Raw genomic sequence first — 14,832 nt, forward strand, 5'->3', positions numbered from 1 at the left:
CCCTCTCGCTCCCAGAGTTGCAGAATGTGTTCAAAGGTATTGCTCTAGTTTAAAGGTAAGTCGTGAGTGGCTACAGTACCTACAAGCTGCCTCCAAGTGGCCTTCACACGTTTCCGGTTCTCGGGAAAAGATCACTTTAGTGAGGTGCAATGGACCGAGCAATCCAGGCCCTGTTGTTTCTTTCAGATCATCTGAGCAGATGTTCAGATTTACATTATGTCCCACTGTATACAACTGTCTGCGGTTCCTCTAAATATTGAAATTAGATCCGACGTTTAGATGGCATACATAAATCTAGTTGTGCGGAACATCAGAGATGATTGCCCCTCTGCAAGTAAAATAAACGTAAAGCTTGTGATGTAAAACATTTGGACTGGTGTGTGCTATTTTACATGCACTGATGCTCTTGTTCTCAAGCCTGGGCTCATGGTTCCACGTAAAAGTGTTACCTGCAGTTGCTGTTTTTACTAAAATGTAAAGCGTATCCATGAGTCTGACAAGTATGGGAAAAGCTGCTAACAGACTATAAGAAACTTCTTCCCCTCCAACTGCCATGATATTGGCCGTGTCAGAAATCTGTCTTGCCTACTACTTACTAAAACTGAATACTGTGTACTAATTGTACTGCATACTATATAGAACGTACTGTTTAGTAAAAATGTATGGACTAAGCCACACATAACATACCAGGCTCACTGATACTGAGAATGCATGATCTCATGTGCCATTGCCTTGTTCCTGCCATTCATTCATTCATTTGGCAGGGCGCTTCCCCTTATCTGATTATCAGTTGACAAACATACACGGACCTGAAAAGACTATGCTCTTCCTCATTAGCATGCAGCAAATTCGTAATATTATGAAATTGCACATACAATAAATCACTCTATTTTTGCATACTCAAACGTCCTACTACTTAAGACCCACGGGTATTTGGACACGGACAATAATCTTGACACGTTCAACCAAAAATGCACAAATTTGTCATAAGAAATGTTTGCCTTGGGACAGAGCAACAAAATACTGACTACCTGAGACATTAAATATACATTTAGAGTGTAAGTAGAGAACCATGTAATTGTGGTATAATCAGCTTTGAATTCATGTGCAGCAGTGGGAGTTCAACAAATCATTGCTTTCCCATCTACCATTTGTTGATCGTTATTAAATGAGCTATTCCATCAAGTGTGTCTTATCGCCTATAAAAACACTAAATTTTCAATTTTACAGGTCATAGCCAGTCCAGGAGAGAGTGTAGAGGTTAGGTACATAGTCTAAGCCTCAAATCACTCTGCACTACCTCAAGGGGCATAACCATTTAGAGTGATATTATCCAATGAGTTATATCATCTGTCCACTTCCATTTGAAGTGGAAAGTTGGACTGTGTTTATCCCCTGGCTGACCTCCATTTTGCCTATTAACTTGTCCAATGTTATTGTACTGTTACAATCCAATGTTATTTCTTCCATGAGGATTTCAAAAATGTGGTCTACACAAATTGCACAGTAGACCTATTGGTAACTGCCAAAATAAAGGAAAACCCAACATAAAATGTATTTTAATAGGGCGTTGTGCCACCACGAGTCACCAAAACAGCTTCAATGCGCCTTGGCATAGATTCTACAATTGTCTGGAACTATATTGGATGGATGCGATAAATTCCATAATTTTTTGGTTTCGTTGACAGTGGTGGAAAACGCTGTCTCAGGCGCAGCTCCAGAATCTCCCATAAGTGTTCAATTGGATTGAGATCTGATGACTGAGGCACACATACACACACCCTTTAAACCCCTTACATGCTGACCAGACCGGACATGTCGCGTGTTATTCAAGTATTGCACCCACACTGCTCGCGCGCCAACGAGCGTCTGCGACGCCAAGGACTAAAATAGAAGTCGTTCCTATTTCTGACGCAGATCGCGCTGAAAGTCATCTCCTCATTGGTTATACCCATGTGGGTGATTGAAAGACGAACTTTGTTGCCGGTTGTCGTGTTAATACAATTAATAAGTTTAGATGCGATCACCATATAAGTTCAAAAATGAAAAAGCCTGGAAGGAGGAGAGATGACTAGAAACGATTCGGTTGGCCGTTTTATGTGTGGATTAATTGTCAGAATAGAGGTCCTTGTGCATTTCAGGTAAAATAACAACTCAATGTTTATATCCCAGGACAAATTAGCTAGCAACAGCAAGCTAGCTAAATAGCAGCCAGGTTTGGGTTCCGTGTTATGCTCATTTGAGACCCCTCTTTCAAAGTCACTGAGATCTCTACTTCTAGACATGGTAGCCAAAATAACTGGCCAGTGGGCATTTTTATACATGACGCTAAGCATGATGGTGTTAATTACTTAACTCGGTAACCACACCTGTGTGGAAGTACCTGCTTTCGATATACCTTGTATCGCTCATTTACTCGTGTTTCCTTTATTTTGGTTGTTACCTGTATATGTATGACTATATCCATTTATGTCTAAGTATATTCATTTGTAGATCTATCTTACCTATTCATGTGGGATTGAGGCCTATAGCAGTAAGCAGGACATGGCTTGACTTTTGAGGTATGAAAATGTCTGAAAAACATATTATTATTTTTTTGTGAACTAACAGGTTATTTCTAGGGTATCCTGCCTTGTTTGAACTATCTGTTAAGTTGGAATGGGCTAAACTGCTCTGGCACATAATATGTGAAAGCAAACTAATACAGACAGTATGTGTTTATGGCTCTCATCAACCCAAATGCAACACATATTGGGTCCTGCTACAAACCTCTTTCCTGTCTTGTTCTTGACTTAGACTGTCTTTCTCTTTTTTATTTCCATAATTGCAAATGTTGGTGCTTCTATACTGCACGTAGTGGCTCTATACAGGGTCATAACACAAGTTATCCCAGTGATTTACTCTGCTAGAAGATCTGTGTAAAGTAGGCTATAGTGTGGCCAGGCATTCCAGTGTATTAGATATTTTTATTTGAAGGTGGTCTTTGAGGGGTGAAATTAAATGTGTTTTTCATAATATGGTTTAATCAGTTCATTCTTGTTCGGCAGCAATGACTTCAATTCAACCTAAACTAAAGTTAAACAAATGTGACATTTGCCATCTGTGAACTATTCTACGGGTGTTATTAAACATCCAATTGAATCACCTCTCCATAAGGAGTGAATTTGCTATATAAATACGATCTTATATTCACTTTTGACCCTCCCTGGACCATAGATATGTATAGATGTGTAGCTCTGTCTAGATGTGTAGCTCTGTATAGATGTGTAGCTCTGTATAGATTAGAGGTCAACCGATTATGATTTTTCAACGCCGATACCGATACTGATAATTGGAGGACCAAAAAAGCCGATACCGATTAATCGGCCAAATTAAAATAAATAAATGTGCAATAATGACAATTACAACAATACTGAATTAACACTTATTTTAACTTAATATAATACATCAATAAAATAAATTTATCCTCAAGTAGATAATGAAACATGTTCAATTTGGTTTAAATAATGCAAAAACAAAGTGTCGGAGGAGAACGTACAAGTGCAATATGTGCTATGTAAGAAAGCTAACGTTTCAGTTCCTTGCTCAGAACATGAGAACATATGAAAGCTCGTGGTTCCTTTTAACATGAGTCTTCAATATTCCCAGATAAGAAGTTTTAGGTTGTAGTTACTATAGGACTATTTCCCTCTATACCATTTGTATTTCATTAACCTTTGACTATTGGATGTTCTTATAGGCACTTTAGTATTGCCAGCGTAACAGTATAGCTTCCGTCCCTCTCCTCGCTCCTCCCTGGGCTTGAACCAGCAACACAATGACAACAGCCACCACATCGAAGCAGCGTTATCCACGCAGAGCAAGGGAAACAACCACCCCAAGGTTCTGAGCGAGTGAAGTTTGAAACGCTATTAGCGCGCGCTAACAAGCCAGACATTTCACTTCGGTCACACCATCCTCATCTCGGGAGTTGATAGGTTTGAAGTCATAAACAGCGCAATGCTTGACACACAAGGAAGAGCTGCTGGCAAAACGCACGAAAGTGCTGTTTGAATTCATGTTTACGCGCCTGCTTTTGCCTACCACAGTCAGATACTTATGCAACACAGGACATGCTAGATAATATCTAGTAATATCATCAACCATGTGTAGTTAACGAGTGATTATGATTGATTGTTTTTTATAAGATAAGTTTAATGCTAGCTAGCAACTTACTTACTTACTTAATGCTTACTGCATTTGCGTAACAGGCAGTCTCCTTGTGGAGACTGCGTTGGACTAGTTAACTGTAAATTGAGAACACATGATTGGATCCCCTGAGCTGACAAGGTGAAAATTTGTCTTTCTGCCCCTGAACAATTTTGTATTTTTTTTTATTTTAAACTGACTAGGCAAGTCAGTTTAAGAACAAATTCTTATTTTCAATGATGGCCTAGGAACAGTGGTTAACTGCCTGTTCAGGGGCAGAAGGACACATTTGCAAAAAATGATTTAGTCAGCCACCAATTGTGCAAGTTCTCCCACTTAAAAAAATGAGAGATGCCTGTAATTTTCATCATAGGTACACTTCAACTATGACAGACAAAATTAGAGAAAAAAATCCAGAAAATCACAATGTAGGATCTTTAATGAAAATAAGTATTTGGTCACCTACAAACAAGCAAGATTTCTGGCTCTCACAGACTTGTAACTTCTTCTTTAAGAGGCTCCTCTGTCCTCCACTCGTTACCTGTATTAATGGCACCTGTTTGAACTTGTTATCAGTATAAAAGACACCTGTCCACAACAAACAGTCACACTCCAAACTCCACTATGGCCAAGACCAAAGAGCTGTCAAAGGACACCAGAAACAAAATTGTAGACCTGCACCAGGCTGGGAAGACTGAATCTGCAATAGGTAAGCAGCTTGGTTTGAAGAAATCAACTGTGGAAGCAATTATTAGGAAATGGAAGACATACAAGACCACTGATAATCTCCCTCGATCTGGGGCTCCACGCAAGATCTCACCCTGTGGAGTCAAAATGATCACAAGAACGGTGAGCAAAAATCCCAGAACCACACGGGGGGACCTAGTGAATGACCTGCAGAGAGCTGGGACCAAAGTAACAAAGCCTACCATCAGTAACACACTACGGCCCCAGGGACTCAAATCCTGCAGTGCCAGACGTATCCTCCTGCTTAAGCCAGTACATGTCCAGGCCCGTCTGAAGTTTGCTAGAGAGCATTTGGATGATCCAGAAGAAGATTGGGAGAATGTCATATGGTCAGATGAAACCAAAATATAACTTTTTGGTTAAAACTCAACTCGTCGTGTTTGGAGGACAAAGAATGCTGAGTTGCATCCAAAGAACACCATACCTACTGTGAAGCATGGGGGTGGAAACATCATGCTTTGGGGCTGTTTTTCTGCAAAGGGACCAGGACGACTGATCCGTGTAAAGGAAAGAATGAATGGGGCCATGTATCGTGAGATTTTGAGTGAAAACCTCCTTCCATCAGCAAGGGCATTGAAGATGAAATGTGGCTGGGTCTTTCAGCATGACAATGATCCCAAACACACCGCCTGGGTAACGAAGGAGTGGCTTCGTAAGAAGCATTTCAAGGTCCTGGAGTGGCCTAGCCAGTCTCCAGATCTCAACCCCATAGAAAATCTTTGGAGGGAGTTGAAAGTCCGTGTTGCCCAGCAACATCCCCAAAACATCACTGCTCTAGAGGAGATCTGCATGGAGGAATGGGCCAAAATACCAGCAACAGTGTGTGAAAACCTTGTGACTTACAGAAAACGTTTGACCTCCGTCATTGCCAACAAAGGGTATATAACAAAGTATTGAGGTAAATTTTTCTTATTGACCAAATACTTATTTTCCACCATAATTTGCAAATAAATTCATAAAAAATCCTACAATGTGATTTTCTGGATTTCTTTTTCTAATTTTGTCTGTCATAGTTGAAGTGTACCTATGATGAAAATTACAGGCCTCTCATCTTTTTAAGTGGGAGAACTTGCACAATTGGTGGCTGACTAAATACTTTTTTGCCCCACTTTAGCTCTGTGTAGCTTGGAAAAGATGTGTAGCTCTGTATAGATGTGTAGCTCTGTATAAATATGTTACTCTGTATAGATATGTAGCTCTGTATCGATGTATAGATATGTAGCTCTGTGTAGAAATGCAGCTCTGTGTAGCTCTGTATAAATATGTTGCCATGTATAGATGCATAGCTCTGTATAGATGTGTAGTGCTGTGTAGATATGTAGCTCTGTATAGATATGTAGCTCTGTGTCGATGTGTAGCTCTTTAGCTCTGCATACCAGATAAGGAATGACAGAAGAGGAGTAAAGATGTCAGGCTAGCATTAAGGCCATCTTCAGCAAAATAAATTGCTTATGTTTCAATTTGTAGATAACATCTCCAAATACATCTCAGGCGAATCATAACAGGATAGACGCACAATATCACCAAACTGAAATAGAACACACGTCACCTCATCGCAGATATGTACCTGGATGTAAATATTGTGAGAAGAATTTTACAGGTATAATATAACATAATACAGTTTTCACTATAACACATTGTGTTTTCTAGGATTTTCACTTCCTGGTCCCATTGTGCTTTCTAGGATTTTTACTTCCTGGTTCCATTGTGCTTTCTAGGAATAAGGATCACAGAGCATTTAGACACCACTGTACCTGTTTGTATGCATTAGGTTAAGGTGTTTCCTTAAAAGAGTTACAACTCAAGGAAACCATTAGGATGTCATAAATCCAGTCGTTAATTTATATTTATTATTGGTTAGAAAAAATCAATGCTCAGTCCCAGGAATGCGAATTTCATTTTTGTTGGGCTGCTCTAAGGCCACATACGTCTCCCCTGTGCACTCTCCTGTCTGTTCTTCTACTAGTAATCCTGGGGATCAACCAGAGAAAAGCCCGGGGGCTTTGGTCTGAACCATGAAACCCCTCCAGCAGGCAGGGAAGGATTATCTTTCCCTAGGGACCTGTTTTCATCCCTTCAAACTGCCAACTCTGAGAGACATGTCAGGTGGAGTTAAGCACTGTAAAACACCTTCTCTAAGAACAAACCACACACAATATCTCAGGATCAGAGACTCAGAAAGGAGTGGATGAATGGCAGTTGGTCTGGAAAACGGTTGTGCTTAAGCCACATAAGAACTTGTTTGTGCAGGTCAGATTTGGGAGTACGATTTATGCAGACCCCAAGAGCGGACTTTTAGGGAGTATTTTTCCATTATTAGCACAAGTTCTGTGTTAGCAGAGATGATGATGAGTATTATTTGAAGTAAAGCATGTCTGGTGTGATGCACTGCACACAGTTCTTCTAGCTCTGGTAAAATGAAGTGTGTTGCCTGCTGCATAGTTAAGGCCCACCCATAACAAATATCCAGAAATGTATCTCTGTTTATTTGGAATGCAGTAAACACCAGGTGGAAAGAGGTCAAAATCATTAGCAAAACATTTATACTGCTTGGTATCCTAAAGCCATTAGCCAAAGCCCCAAGTGTTTCCCAGGAAGTTTGAGTACTGTGGAGATGAACATTTTAGTGCAGCTGCTCTCTTGCTTCCTGCAGCATCACAGTCTTCACCAATAAGGAAGCACAATTCCCCTTTCAAAACACAGGAGAATGCCCCTCACATTTATCTCAAACTGTGTTTTTAATTCACAATGAAATTAAACACAGGCTGCCTCTTGCTAGTCAAGAGACTGAGGTATGTTGTGGTAAACTGTCATTACAATTGAATTGTGGGAACCTGTTCTAATTAAGTATGCAGTGTGGCTATCCACTGGATGGCTCTGAATGCACTGTCATGCAGTCAAAGCTAATAACCACTTTTGTTTTATCAGGCAGTCATAAGTGTATATTTTATCAGGAAACAGGAAACAGGTTGGCGGCTGTTCAGTATTTCATGTTTCACCCCTGGTGTTATGTTAAATTATTTTGCTATTTGAACAATTTATTTTTGGATAGAAACTCTGAAACATGACCTTGTCTGAGGTCTCGGACTCGACAATAGTTGCTATCCATCGGAGTGCTGCGATTGGTTGGCCAAAATTCTGGGGTGGGGCTTAGCGAAGGGTAAATTCCATTTGTAGTTTAGCTCCCTCTCACTCATAGACAACTAACTTGACAGCTCTTTGAAGGGGAGCGAACATGGGCCTTGGGGACATACCTCAGTGTATCCGGAGAGGAAGAGGCAAAGCAAGAGTGCTTACTCCGCCCAAAATCTGTCCACCAAAATAAGACTATGGAGGTCAATGAGAGTCAAAAAATGTAATTTCTAATTTGCTACGTGAGGCTTATTTGATCAAATACAAGTTTCGTAATGGTTAGGTTGTTATGAATGCGATTGTATGTGGATGCACGTGGCATTTCGGCAATTTTTTATTTATTTTTTAAACTTAATATCGGAGTTGTGACTGTTGTTCAAGCAGGTTGATGTTTATTGTCATGGAGGCAGAACTGAGCGGTTTCTGCTAGATGGGCCAGCTGCAAAGTCAAAATTGGCTATATCGTAAAAATTATGGAAACAAAAATGTAATTTTTGCTCTTAAATTAAGGTTAGGCATTAGGGTTAGCAGTGTCGTGTCTTTACTATCATTAACTGAATACTTTTTATCAAAGATTCTCTGTAATTAAGTATTACGCGATTAGACTGATTAATCAAGTAACCGTAATTACTAGGAAGTCGGGGCACCAAGGAAAAATATTCAGATTACAAAGTTTATAATTTCCTAAAATAACTTTTCCGATATTTTATCTGATCAATTAGTCTTAGAATTAATTAATTATTTACTTTACCTCACGTTGGTCTCATTCCAAACTGCACGAACCCAGTCTTCACTATGAGTCATCCATACATCAATTGTCTTAAATCATTTATTTATTACTAACTAAGTAATTCACAGAAATGCATAAACAAACAAACAAGGTAAATGTGGTTACATGAAATGATAGGAGAATGTGCCCTAGTGGGCTAAACCGGCATGGCGGCTTGTTAGACAAAAGGGGGAGTGGGGGTCTACTAAGAAGTCACTACAGAGTGATAATGATAACAATTGAAATGCTAATCCTTTGCACATGAACGCTCACTCATTCGGGAACAATTGCAATCATTATATATATTTACGCTCAGTGTGCCGTCTTAATCGCTGGTGAAAAGTTCATTTATTTTGTAGAATTGTCCGTCTCTCTCCCTCTCTCTCTAGGTTGTGGTTAGAGGGGATTGTTCAGTGACATTCGTTATAGAATGGATGTTTCGGCGGTTGTCGTTCTTCGCGTTCAATGATACCGAATTCCTAGCTGCAGACTAGTAATTAATATCAAAGACTTGTTCTTATTCTGTCGGTATCGAGTTTAACCACGTGGTATGGTTAAAAGATTCAGCAATGGTCTACAACCTTTGTCCTCCTAATGGAGAAAAACATGGTCTGCAACCTTTAGCCATCTCGTAATTGAGGTAAGCTCGGTCTGCTGATAATTTCTCAAAGTTGGGTTTTATTCGGAATGGCAGAAAAGGGGCTGTTCCAGGAGGCCTGACCCTAACTGGGCTCAGGGGCGACCCTCTGATTTAGTGCAAATCAAAAGGGAATTGTATTTTTCTTCATTAAACAGTCCAAAGTCATATTACACAATTATACAAACAGTATCATACTCACTCATTCATCTTATACAACAATTAGATGTAAACCTCATATCTGAGGCTATTATATAAACAGCGTTATGGTAATGTGGCCGCACCGTCTCCCATGAGCTTCCCCAAGTTGTGACAAACGGACCAGTTCGTAGCTGGATTCTTCACCGATCTTTTATACTTTCTCCGGAACATGAAATTTGTTCGTACCTCAAGTTCTGTGAGGTGGAAGGAATTCCTTTGTTCTCCATGAAAAACTACTCTCTCTATACTGTGTGTCCATGAGGAGATTCTCAGGAATTTACGACATCTCTCTGACCACAGCAACCTAGTTGAAGGAGGAAAGGGGGAGGCAGGGAGAGGGGGATGGGCTTGCCATACCCAAAGAGGCCAACGTCATGACAGCAGCGTGGTTAGGGTTAGGCATGATGGTTAGCAGCATGGTTAAGGTTAGGTTTAAATCAGATTTTATGACTTTGCGGCTGTGCCAGCTAGTGACCATTCTGCAGAGCTGTCTCCAGGGCAACAGATGCCAACTTAGATTGTTCACTTAACTGCCCACTCATTAAATGGTCACACCTGATTTCTCCTCCCGCTTGCCTTCAATCTTTGAGGACATGTATTTGCATTGTTAGAGCGGTTACTCAACTATTGTGTGTGTATATACAGTGCATTCGGAAAGTATTCAGACCCTTTGACTTTTTCCACATTTTGTTGTGTTACAGCCTTGGATTACATTTTTTCCCCTCATCAATCAACACACAATACCCCATAATGACAAAGCATTTTTGCAAATGTATACAATATTTTTGGGGGAATTATCACATTTACACAAGTACTCTTTCTTTACTCAGTACTTGTCAGCGATTACTGCCTTGAGTCTTCTTGGGTTTGATGCTACAACCTTGGCACACCTGTATTTGGGGAGTTTCTCCCATTCGTCTTTGCAGATCCTGAGCGCTATGGAGCAGGTTTCATCAAGGATCTCTCTGTACTTTGCTCCGTTAATCTTTCCCTCGATCCTGACTAGTCTCCCAGTCCCTGCCGCTGAAAAACATCCCCACAGCATGATGCTGCCACCACCATGCTTCACCATAAGGATGGTGCCAGGTTTCCTCCACGGACAATTCCTTCAACCTCATGGCTTGTTTTTTTGCTCTGACATTTACTGTCAACTGTGGGACCTTAGAGGCAGATGTGTGCCTTTCCAAATCATGTCCAATCAATTGAATTTATAACAGGTGGACTCCAAGTTGTAGAAACATCTCAAGGATGATCAATGGAAACAGGATGCACCTGAGCTCTATTTCACGTCTCATAGTAAAGGGTCTGTATACTTACATAAATAAGATGGTTTTTAAAATTGTGTTATATGTAAATGTGAAAACATTTGTTATTATGGAATTTTGTGTGGAGAGAGAGAGAGAGAGAAGGAGAGAGAGAGAGAGAGAAGGAGAGAGAGAGAGAAGGAGAGAGAGAGAGGTAACCTGAGGCTAGGCTATGAGCTAATACTCTCCCTGAGGAAACAGATCAGATGGAAGCTGCCCATTCAACCATGGGCTTCCATCTCTACCTCCTGTCTACTGAGCCCTCAACCAGGCACCCTGGTCAAAGCCAGTTTGGGATTGAAATGCCGAAGTGGCTAGGTGGAAAACATGTATTTAAACATAACATTTTTTTAATGGTATCCTCAACCAGTCACTTCAGAGAGACCAGACCACTGAGATGGAATGTTAAAGCTTCCACGCAAGTACCATAATAAATGTCATAAATTGATATGGAATGAATTTAGAGCCTTTAGTACACAGTTGGCGAAGAAGGTATTTGACTAATACCAATAACTATATCAATATTTTAAAGAGTTCAACAGTATACTCTTCTGTTCAGCAATGTTGTTTTTCTATACAGTATATAAAGCTTAGTCATATCATTTCCTACCCTTTCTTTTGACACAAGGGATGAGTAAGTATGTTTCCCAATGTGGCTTCACAAAACAACAGCAGAGTGGGTGAACTTAAGAGTGTAAAGTCTCCTACCTCTGCAACGGCTCCTCTCCCCTCTTCACAAATGGATGTCGCAACCAGTACTAAGCTATATTCCAGTGTGTGAGTTATTCCACAGGTTTGTCTTCATAAGTCAGGTCTCCTTCTCATTGAGGGAAGACAATCCACTCAGGCTCTTGCACTTGTTTGAAAATCGATTGTTCTGAAAAGTCAGTGGAGTCCTAGTGCCTAGAGCTCCTTTCAGCTGGGCAGAATGCTACAGGTCCTAGTGCCTGGAGCTCCTTTCAGCTGGGGTGAATGCTACAGGTCCTAGTGCTTAGAGCTCCGTTCAGCTGGGGAGAATGCTACAGGTCCTAGTGCCTAGAGTTCCTTTCAGCTGGGGAGAATGCTACAGGTCCTAGTGCCTAGAGCTCCTTTCAGCTGGGGAGAATGCTACAGGTCCTAGTGCCTAGAGCTCCTTTCAGCTGGGGAGAATGCACAGGTCCTAGTGCCTGGAGCTCCTTTCAGCTGGGTAGAATGCTACAGGTCCTAGTGCCTGGAGCTCCTTTCAGCTGGGCAGAATGCTACAGGTCCTAGTGCCTGGAGCTCCTTTCAGCTGGGGAGAATGCTACAGGTCCTAGTGCCTGGAGCTCCTTTCAGCTGGGGAGAATACTACAGGTCCTAGTGCCTGGAGCTCCTTTCAGCTGGGGAGAATGCTGCAGGTCCTAGTGCCTGGATCTCCTTTCAGCTGGGGAGAATGCTGCAGGTCTTAGTGCCTGCTCTTGTCCCGTCACTGTATCTGTTTTATGATCAATGCTGTGTAGGCAATCACCTGTAAACTTTCTGACAAGACAGCATTCACTGAACAGAACGATCCAATGTTTTGCAAGGAATAGTAATATTAGTGTGTACATGCTAATCTACAGTACCTTGCTTAGCTCCCTGTACCTTCCTAGAGGTTAAAGAGGCTGGAATTGAAAGGGGACCATTTGACAAGTCAAGTAATTGGGTTAAGATTTGATGAATTGCTATTACGCCCGGTCACCTCAAGCAACCAGCAGCCTCTCTGGCTCTTTGTCTGTTTTTATTTTCATCCAATGGGTTTTGAGAAAGCGGTGAGGACGCGAAGATTCCAAGGAATTGATTGCATTTGAGATTCTTCCATTTTGAAAGGTTTAGAAATAACCATGGAAGTTAATTGAGCAAAGACGGGGACAACAGCAATTACTGGCATTCCACACGTGCCTCCACTAGCCAGCCACAAAGCCTATGCAGCAGAAGGCTCTTCACTCTGTCCCATTCCAGTATGGTAGTCATATTAATAATGAATATCATGGGTTGGCAAGTTGCGTAATTAGGTATTTTCTTCCTAATTGTGTAATTTGGTTTAGGAATGTATCCTCTTTTCGTGTTTGTCAGTGGTAAGCAATTAGCAGCAAGCCAGAAAATGTGTCAAATTATTTACATTGGATGGCCTCTAGATGTAACTGTAATTCAGTGGAGGCTGCTGAGGGGAGGACGGCTCATAATAATGGCTTGAACGGAATGGCGTCAAACACATGGAAATCATGTGTCTGATGTATTTGATACCATTCCACTTATTCTGCTCCAGCCGTTACCATGAGCCTGTCCTCCCCATTGAAAGTGCCACCAACTTCCTGGAAAAGGTATACATATGATTGTTTTCAGTCAATGTTGAAGAAACCATCAAAGATCATGTTTTGACCTGCACTCACGTACAATAACCAGCCAAGTTCAGACTTTGTACATTTATATGTCAAACTTCATAAACTGTTATTTGGGTTTCTGTGCCATTTCATGGTCATCATACATCACAGCATTCTATTTCCACAACAGATTATTAATTAGATCATCTTTACAGAGTTATTTGTATAATCCAGCTTGTTTCCAAGGGTTTATGGGTAACTTGAACACTTTCCTGTAGAACAACTAATACCTACAGGGCAAACGGAATGCTGTAACTGTCAGACATTCAGTGTCTCTGCCTTATCCAGTTACCACAATACTTTCTATCGTTCCATGGCTTTGGATTGGTGGTCGAGGAGGAGCAACCTGTTTTTAATCACTGTCAAACAACCTGTAGAGAATGTATTATGTACATTTGCAACAGGTTTCCTCAAAATTATGCAGGTGTTTGTATTATCACCCTAAAGTAATAACTAGTTCCCAAGGCCTGAAATTGCTTTGCGGTGACATAGTTGTCAGCAGTCCTACTTATCGAGGGATATTGTTACTGTGGTGAAGTAGTGGGATAAGCACTTCAATATGAGGTGGGCAAGTCAACGTGGTGTTAATGGCAATTTAATAGATTGCAAATGTAGTTTGGAGGAGAAGAGTGAATACTTAAAACAATCCAGGTGGTAGAAAAATATTTCTCTCTCTGTCTCTCTGTCTCTGTCTCGCTGTCTCTCTCTCTGTCTCTCTCTGTCTCTCTCTCTGTCTCTCTGTCTCTGTCTCTCTCTCTCTCTCTGTCAATTAAATTAAATTAAATTAAATTCAAGGGCTTTATTGGCATGGGAAACATGTGTTAACATTGCCAAAGCAAGTGAGGTAGATAATATATAAAGTGAATATATGAAGTGAAATAAACAATAAAAATTAAAAGTAAACATTACACATACAGAAATTTCAAAACAATAAAGACAAATGTCATATTATACATATATATATATATATATATATATATATATATATATATATATATATATATATATTATATATATATATATTATATACAGTGTTGTAACGATGTACAAATGGTTAAAGAACACAAGGGAAAATAAAAAAGCATAAATATGAGTTGTAATTACAATGGTGTTTGTTCTTCACTGGTTGCCCTTTTCTTGTGGCAACAGGTCACAAATCTTGCTGCTGTGATGGCACACTGTGGAATTTTCCCCAGTAGATATGGGAGTTTATCAAAATTGGATTTGTTTTTGAATTCTTTGTGGATCTGTGTAATCTGAGGGAAATATGTATCTCTAATATGGTCATACGTTGGACAGGAGGTTAGGAAGTTTCCACCTCATTTTGTGGGCAGTGTGCACAAAGCCTGTCTTCTCTTGAGAGCCAGGTCTGTCTACGGTGGCCTTTCTCAATAGCAAGGCTATGCTCACTAAGTCTGTACATAGTCAAAGCTTTCCTTAAGTTTGGGTCAGTCACAGTGGACAGGTATTCTG

At 40.5% G+C, this 14,832-nt stretch overlaps 1 protein-coding gene across 1 annotated transcript in view; it reads right to left on the reverse strand.

Moving 5' to 3' along the window:
* LOC118940497 (nerve growth factor-like) overlaps window positions 1-12,116 on the reverse strand; it is a 37,151-nt gene extending 25,035 nt beyond the window's left edge. The window contains exon 1 of the mRNA XM_036950752.1: window positions 11,687-12,116. The gene's annotated coding sequence lies outside the window, so the exon portion shown is untranslated. The remainder of the gene's footprint in view (window positions 1-11,686) is intronic.
* Window positions 12,117-14,832: the final 2,716 nt, after the last annotated feature.

The sequence above is a fragment of the Oncorhynchus mykiss genome, chromosome 17 (genome assembly GCF_013265735.2).
Source record: "Oncorhynchus mykiss isolate Arlee chromosome 17, USDA_OmykA_1.1, whole genome shotgun sequence".
Lineage (NCBI taxonomy): Eukaryota > Metazoa > Chordata > Actinopteri > Salmoniformes > Salmonidae > Oncorhynchus > Oncorhynchus mykiss.